Raw genomic sequence first — 9,126 nt, 5'->3', positions numbered from 1 at the left:
AGTTGACAATGCTTCAAGTGATATTTGCTATCCTTGGAATTGAGGTAGATGGCAGGGGGGTGGGGAAGGAGGAAAAACAGAGTAAAGAAGTCCCTTCTGAGGAGAATAGACTTAAACGTTGTTTATCAACTGCCTGCCTATGTGTAGTAATCTGTAGTTCTTTATTCCTGTGTGCACCAGCAAGCAACACCAGCCTGGTCTGAGGTGTCCCACCCTTCCACGCGGTCCCCACTCTGTGGTTCTCAATGACCCCACTTCCCAGTTCCTAAAGGTTTTATATTAGCTGAGTTAGGGGTCCTCCCTAAAGCTCACTGGGAGAGGTCTCATCCATGTCAGGTAAGAGATGCTGCCTCTGATCTATTTTAGAGTTCAACATTTCTTACTTTATATGTTTAGAGCAAGAAACATCTAGAATTCATCTTGCCCTGGTAAGGAGGATTTTTAGTTCTGGTCTGGAATGAGAGCCTTGAAAATCCAGTCTTACTTACACAAAAACCAACTCAAGGTGGATCATGGACCTAGGACTAAAACCAAGGACTATGAAATTCATTACAGAAAAGCTAGGAACAACACTAGAAGTCCTAATCCACAACATAAACAGTCTTCCCAGTATCCTGGAAAAGCTACAACCAGGAGAAGATAACATAGATGAATGGGACCTTCTAAGACTCAAATCCCTATGCACATCCAAAAACTTCTCCAGTAGGGTAAAAAGGGAAGCCACTGACTGGGAAAAAGTATTCGGTAATAACATATCAGATAAGGGACTTATATCCAGAATTTATGAAATACTTGAGCACCACAACAAGATAAAGGTAAAGAATCCAATAGAAAAATGGGCACAGGATATGAACCGGCACTTCACCGAAGACGACATTCAGATGGCTAACAAACACATGAAGAAATGCTCAAAATCCCTAGCCCTAAGAGAGATGCAAATTAAAACAACTATGAGATATCATTTCACCCCAGTCAAAATAGCAAAATTTAACAGAACAGCAAGCAACAAATGCTGGCGAGGTTGTGGAGAAATTGGAACCCTGATTCACTGTTGGTGGGAGTGTAAAATGGTGCAACCCCTGTGGAAAGCAGTATGGCGCTTTCTCAAAAAGTTGCAAATAGAGATACCATTTGACCCAGCAATTCCACTACTGGGAATATACCCTGAAGAGACCATAGCTGACATCCAAGCAGATATATGCACACCCATGTTTATTGCAGCTTTGTTCACAATAGCAAGGAGTTGGAAAACAACCTAAGTGCCCATCAACAAACGAATGGCTAGAGAAGCTGTGGTATATTCGCACAATGGAATACTATGCTGCATTAAAAAACAAGGAACTCATGCAATATTATTCAAAATGGTTGACTCTGGAGAACATTATGCTGAGTGAAATATCCAAGTCACAAAAGGACAAATATTACATGATGCCACTGTTGTAGAATGGGACTGTCCTTGGGGTTGGGGAGAGACTGAGTAAGATGGGTTCAATAATGTATACTGCACTGAAACAGAGGAGGGAGAGAACCGTCTAAAAGAGAGATGTAACTGGGTATTTCTGTCATCACAGGAGACTAGAGCGAGGGCTGCATGGTGGAGGGGACCTGGGGGAGGGTTTGTAAAACAATGAAAGAATCTTTTCTTTTACTTTTCCATAACTTTTGGACTCATGTACTTATAACTTGTTAGTCAAATTTGTGTCTTCTAGGTTGCAACACCCCCATGATACATCTTCAAGGATATGTACATGTACAGCCAAGCACAATCAATAAGAGTGCATCTGAATTCCAAAATCAATCTCCATAATAGTCTATGTGTTTCCTACTGCCAAAGGGGCCCTTTAGAGTAGTGAGAGAAGATCTTCACCCTGAAACCCACAGCGTCCCTTGTCAGCAGGAAGTAGCTAAGAGAATACGCCGTCCCCTTTTCCTTATGACTCAGGGTGAAGTCTCTCTCAGGGAGGAGTGATAGGGAATGGCAAAGGATACACTGACAAAGAAGATTAATCAGAACTGGCTTTGACAAGCACTGTGGCATTTGGAAAGAACAAACTGGGAGGAGGGTAGAGAGAATAGTGCAACAATGAATGAGTGGAAGCCCAAAATCTCTGTAAATGTTTATGAAAATTAATAAAATATAATTATAGAGAAAAAAAAACCCCAGTCTTACTGGCTCATAAATGTTTGAGAAACTTGTACATATCACCAGTTCCCTCTCAAGGCAGGGCTGAACAGAACTCTGGTGGGCAGGTACCTTCTATCAGCATACCCCAGAACAGAAAGATATGCAGGCCACTCAGAGGCTCAAGAAGTGGACAACTACTCAGTTTTCCTAGTGAAAAAATGGCCCTGGCTGATGGAAGAGGATGTCTGCCTCCTTTTCAAGATAACCTCTTTGCAATTACCTATAGCTTAGCCAGTCTTCCCTTCCATATTTCCCTGGTGAAGGGGGATCTTCATAGAGACTGTCTCACTTGATGACCTAGGTGCTGATCCCCTGAGCCTGGGCCTTTTAAAGTTGTTCAACTCTGGGTCCTGCCTTCTCCTGCTGATCCTAGGCATAGATTACTTGCCCTGTTCTTACTTATATCCTAAGAGACTAACTGCCATAAACAGACATTCCTGGTGCCCTCTGCCTTCTGCATAAGGCCACGTTATGCTTCCTAAAAAGGGCTTCTCCCTTAGTTTCCTTCAACCAGGACACCCTGTACAGTCTCCTGTCTTCAGTCTCCAATAGAGTCCAGTTTCATTCAGATCGGCTTTCAGTGGGAGCTAGAGAGAGGGCGACTCAGTGCTTGACCTGAGAGTTGGTAATAGAGGGTGAGCCTAAAACTTCCTGGACAAGAGGTTTGGCAGGTCCTTTGGTATCAGATGGTGCAAAAGGGTGACTCGAGTTTAGGAAACACAGGACAATAGAGGTCAGAATTCTTGTAGAAGAATCAATGACACGTGCTTTTACCACAGAATTCTAAAGGTGGGGAGCGTGACTGAGAAGTGACCCCCACCGGCTTCACGACATGGTCAGAGCACAGACTGAGAACACAGCACTTGCATACACACACACAGAAATTCAACCCGGCCCACACTTCCAAATGCCCAGTGCACACAAATCCCTGGTACTTCAGAAGGCAGCAGGGAATGTTTGAAGCTGAACTGAGGCAAATGGAATGCATTGAGGTTTTTGGAAGTCTCCCCCAATTCTCTCCTGCCACAGAATGTTTCCTCTTTCCTTCTGACACCAGTGCTTTCTACCCTTTCCACATATAAACTTCTATCAAGTTAAATTTTAATACTAAATAAGAAGTTTCAGTTAAAATATACCTGAGTCAGAGATCCTAGGAGACAATCTCCCTCCACATGAGCATCCTGGAAAGCCTTCCATTGATATTGAAAAAGCAATCATGTCCTACACTTGTCCTTATACAACACCCCTTAATTAAAATACAGGAAGGGGATGTGTTTTAGGCTGAGGTGCTGCTGGGTTTAGCTCCCCAGTGATAGCTGTTAAAACTTTACCTTTGCAGCCTCATGGTAAGATGGCCACCCAGGCAGATGAGCAGCCAGGAACATCTACAACCAAGACATCAATCAAAAAACAAAGAAAGAAGATACAAATGATAATCCTGAAGTCCTGAGTTTCAAAGGTAGGAATAAAGAGGTGGTTCCAACATTAACTTAAGGAAGAAAATGAATGAAAACATCCACTAAGGAGACTGACAAAATCCTTAGCCACAAAAGGAATCAGTACAACACATCCATTTTGATCTTTTACAGTTGGCTTTCAGGTCCCAGCAGGACCCCAGAACAGCAATAAAACTAGGGTTTCACTCAGATTGTCTCAGCATTCAGACTGCTTCTCACACAACTCAAGACTGGGAGGGTGGAAGTACCCTAGCCTTCACTCTCTCTTAGATTGATGAAAGTACTGACTTGGCCAGGCTCCAAGCATTCAACTAGAAGCCCACAGACTATGTCCACTTGGATCAACTGACCCTCTAAGCACTTTCCAGCACTGTTTTTGGCTATCTCAGGGTTAGGGTGACTACCTCTAGTGAGACACCCCTACAGATTTAGTGTTAGGGACATGTTACCCCAAGAGGAAGAGATATGCTGGCCCTTCTCCTGCTGAAGTTGAGGTGATGTGCCTTCTTCACTACTTCCTAACTAAGATTTGCTGCCAGGTCTGGCACCTGTGTAGATCTAGCTCTAAATGCACCCTCCCCACTTTTCTCAGCCAGCAGAGTATGCCAACTCTGTGCACAGCCCCTGGCAAAGACAACATACCCGGGCATTCAGAATGAGACTAGCAGAAACTCTGTCCCAGGTGGATTCTCATCCTGTCAACATCCCCTAAGCCATCAAAGGTGTCATACCTGAGTGGCTTGGCACACATCTTGGGCTCTCTTAATGTCATTAGCCACCTTTCAGATGAGCAGAAACTCTGCCCTGACTGGGTAGCCCATTTTCCAACTGATCCTGAACCAGCAGAAATACCAAGTCAGATGAGATATCTAGCCTCCAGCCAGAGTGTCTTTAGTTAGGTGAATGGTGCCACATCTACACCAGGGTTCCTGCTTTTCTTCCTCTTTTCTTCTCTCTCTTTTCTTTCCTTCCCTTCCTTTCTATAGGTACTGTTTTCTTCTTTGTTCCATTTTATCTTCTTCCTTTTTCCTTTATCTTGTCTGTCTACTTTTCCTTCTTTTTCATTCTTTTTCTGGTTCTCCTTCATTCTGTATGCCTCTAAGGCTTTTAAATTCTCTTATTTTCATCTCTTTCCTTGTAATCTGGCAATGAAAACAACAGTATTCACACAACTCGGGCGCACACACACACACACACACACACACACACACACACACTCTTCCTGTAGCTTCACTCATTGCACAAGAGTCAAGGCTCTATCAGACTGCAACCAACACCAGTTCAATCAACCCTCAGCTACTCTATATGATAAACAGAGAATTACATACATACCCCGACCTTCTATCACACCTACTAGAAGACAGGATATGAAAGATAACAAACACAGCATCACCACAATGATTCAGATGTAACAGATAATGTCAAATCCCACAAAAAGAGAAAGCATTAGAATGATGCAGACGCAATCAAGAAGAATAACTTACATGTGATTAAAACTCAAACTCACTGCCATCAAATCAGAGTCAACTTACAGTTGAGCCTCCAGAAGATTATGAGGGGGCTTTAAATCACACAGGAGGAAACTGCCGTCTTTCTCCCACAGAGGCACTGGTAGATTTGAAAGATCAGAGAGACACCACCTTTGGATTAGCAGTGCACACCACATGGACTTGGCCCCCAGAGCTCCCTGACATGTGAATAGAATTCAAGAAAAGAAATAAGGGAGGAGGAAGTACAGAATAAATCATTATCATTTTGCTAAAACTTTCTACATATTAAAAAACAGAAGCATGCATTCAAAAGACTGAGTACACCCAAAACAGAATAGATTCCAAAAGAAAAACACCAAGACATAATTCAGTTCTCAAAAATCAAAGAAGAAAAAAAAATACAGGCGGCATTTTGGGAGGGGAAGTGAAGCATAACATAAAAAGGAAAATCAATAAGACTAAGCTCCATTTTCTCAGTAGAATCCATGCAGGAAAAAAGGGAATGAGGTGAGATAGATGATAGATAGATAGATAGATAGATAGATAGATAGATAGATAGATAGATAGATAGAGATAGGTGTTGTTCTTAAGTGCCATCGAGTCGCTTGCGACTCATAGCAACTCTATGTACAAGAGCTCTAAACAATGTTCTATCCTGTGCCAACCTTGCTGTTTCAAACACATTCATTCCCACCACTCCACTCACAGAATCGATCCATCTCATTGAAGGTCTTCTTCTCCTGCACCATCTCTCCACTCTGCCAAATAAGATGTCCCTCTCCAAGGACCAGTCCCTCCTTGCAACATGCCCAAAGTATGTGAGACGAAGCTTCAGAATCCTTGACTCCAAGGAGCATTCCGGCTTCACCCTCTCCAGGACAAACCTATATGTTCTCCTAGCAGTCCATGGTATATTCAACACTCGTCTCCAGCACCACAGCTCAAAGGCATCAATTCTCTTTCTATCAACCCTGTTCACTGTCCAACTCTTTGATGCATAGCATGTAATTGCGAAGACGATAGCCCGGATCAGGTGCACCTTAGTCTCCAGTCTGACATTGTTGCTCTTCAGTAGTCTTGAGAGGGCCCTCACAGCTGACTTTGTCAATGCAATTCTTCTCTTGCTTTCCTGGATGCTGTTACCAAGAGTGTTGATTGTGGAGCCAAGTAAAGGAAAGGTTAACTATCTCAATCTCTTCATCATCCATACTAGAGATAAGAGATATACAGATACTTGTGAAGGAATCTAATTGCCAACTAAGATTAGATATCCAACAGAATTATCTCTCATATATGTTGGCAAAATTAGGACATTTTCAGATATGCAGAAAGTAAAGGAGTTCATGAACTCTAGATCAATCTTGCATTAAGTACTAACAGGCATTCTCCAAACACGACCAATAACAGACAGTAACCAGAAATGAATATACATGACAACAGCATTCGGAAACCAATCCCGACATAGAAACTCAAAGTAAAATTAACTCACAAGATTAAAAATAGGCAGAGATATCAATATGTAAATGAGGTAACTATAAAGCAATGTTGTTGTTTTTGTTAGGTGCCTTCAAGTTGAATACAACTCATAGCAGCCCTATGAACAACAGATCTGAACCTTGTCTTATTCTGTGCTGTCCTCATAATCTCTGACACACTTGAGCTCCGGTCACTGTGTCATTCCACCATCCCCCTCCAGCTTTCCAAGCATGATGTCCTTCTCTAAGGAGTAGCCTCTCCCAGCAACATGCCCAAAGTATGTGAGGTGAGTCTTCATCACCATTGCCTCCAAGGAGCACTCTGGCTGTACCTTCCCCAAGGCATACGTTTCTTCTTTTAGCAGTCCATGGGAAATTCAGTACTCTTCTCCAACACCACAGTTCAAAGATATCAATTCTTCTTCTGTCATCTTTGCCATTGTCCAGCTCTCCGGTGCATAGAAAGTGATGAAAAAGTCCATGGCCTGAGTCAGGTGCACATTAGTCTTCAAATTAATGCCATAGCTTCTCAATAATTTGGATAGTTCCCTGATGGCAAACTTTTCCAGTGTAATATGTTCCCTGATTTCCTGACTGTTCCAAGTAAGATGAAGTCATTGAGAGTTTTCAATCTTTTATCCGTCTATATGTCCAACAGTGAAAAAAATTTACTTCCTTGACATTGAGATGTAATCTATATTGAAGGCTGCAGTGTTTAGTCTTCTAGAAAAAAAAGCTGTTGTGTGACTAAAGCAAGGGAACATTATATGGTTTAAACTTAAGAAAAGTATGCATCCGAATTTGATCGTTTCTCCAAACCTATCCACTATGTATGCTAAGCAAATTTTTTGGCAGTCTAGACTCTATGAAGAACAACATGGCATCAGGATTGGAGGAATAGTCACCAATAACCTTCAGTACGCAGATGACACGACCAAGATTGCTGAAAGTGAGAAACAAAGTAACAAGAGGGAATAATTAGGGTCAATATGGAACCTCTAAATGGAGAAGTCAAAGAAATTTCAAGGTAAACTGAACTATTTTAAGCTTGGAAATAACTTACAGGTAACTTCAAAGAAAATTAATAAGCTTTTTCATCCAAATGAAAATATTAAAATCATCACAAACTGTTAGTAAATACTAAATGGGAGCTTTAGTCTATTGAATTGCACTGCTAATCCAAAGGTCGTGCCTCTGGAAGTTTCAATCCACCAGCAGCTCTATGCGGGAAAAATGAGCAATTTCCTCCTTTGTGATTTACAGTCTCAGAAATCCCCTGGAGGGTCATCTATGAATTGGTTCTGGTTCAATAGTAATGAGTTGAGCTGATATATCAAAACAAGAACAATGAAGGAAATGATAAGAAAATGCATAATCAATAAAACCCAGCACAGAAAAACAAATACAAGTGAAGAAATCCGCAACACCACTAAAAAAGAACAGTAAAATGCTATCAAGAAAACCACACATATTAGTTGCACTGAATGTGAGTGGATTAAATGTACCAATCAAAAAACTTAGCAAAATGGACGAGAAAATATGACCCATCAATTTGCTGTCTACAAGAGGCACATCATAGACACAAGGCCAAAGATAGGCTGAAAATCAAAGGGTGAGGGCTGTGGTGACGGTGGAAGGAGGACCCAGAGCTGCATTAGCACTGATAGCAGAACCATAGACGAGGAAAATCATGGGGTCATGATGGGCGCCAGCCACACCAAATGCATCCTGTCTGGCATCATGTCTGTGAGTGGGAAGGTCTGCACATGGATTCGAACTCTTACTTTGAGAACAGGTCCTCTATCACACCTCTCAAGGGGCTGGATAAGCGCTTTCACTTCCTGCATGATCCACGTGAGCCCCTGGGCAGGGACTGAGATTGGAATGTTGATGGTATCCCCAAATTCTTGATGGCCAGTGGGCAGCTGGTGTAGGTACTCCTGTACAGAGAGGTGACTTGCTATCTGCACTTTAAAGTGGTTGAAGGCAGATTTGTCTACAAAAGGGATAAGATCTAATAGTGCCATCTGGTGAGACTCGAACTTTGTCTTCCAGTATGGTGGGTATGTTTGAGAAATGGTGTTTCCTCAATTTCCTGGTGTTTGTGGCAAACTTTGATGAGAATGACCCTAAGATTTTGAAAGGGTTTATCCTCAGACTACCAATAGGTGTCATGTCTTCCAGAAGTTTGATTTGGGAAGAGCACCCTTTATTTCACTGGGCACATCCTCGTACACTCTTGCCACTCTATTGCACTAATAACCATCTGCATTGGCCCTGTACTAATACTATCAACTGCAACTATCAACTGTATAGCCATACAGTGAGTTTTTGGCCTACTATTGGGAAAATTCATATTTATGTCCTCTCTATGACCTCAGTGAGCTGTGTCTATCAGGGATTTGTAAGATTGAGTGCCACCTACAATGGCATATACTTGCTGAACAAATCTATAATGACTTTGCCATAGAAAATGGCAAGATAGTGCATGTGAAGTCAAAGGGAGATGTGGCTCGCAG

The 9,126-nt window shown here is 42.1% G+C and overlaps 1 pseudogene; it reads left to right on the top strand.

The window, feature by feature from the left end:
- The first annotated feature begins 7,596 nt into the window (after positions 1-7,596).
- Positions 7,597-8,866, top strand: LOC102865276 (annotated as a pseudogene).
- The last annotated feature ends 260 nt before the right edge of the window (positions 8,867-9,126 follow it).

This window comes from Elephantulus edwardii, unplaced genomic scaffold (genome assembly GCF_000299155.1).
Source record: "Elephantulus edwardii isolate Elephantulus edwardi_28Jun2011 unplaced genomic scaffold, EleEdw1.0 scaffold00471, whole genome shotgun sequence".
In the NCBI taxonomy this organism is placed as follows: Eukaryota; Metazoa; Chordata; class Mammalia; order Macroscelidea; family Macroscelididae; genus Elephantulus; species Elephantulus edwardii.
The sequence above is the reverse complement of the archived record's forward strand: the minus strand, read 5'-3'. Positions and strand labels throughout refer to the sequence as shown.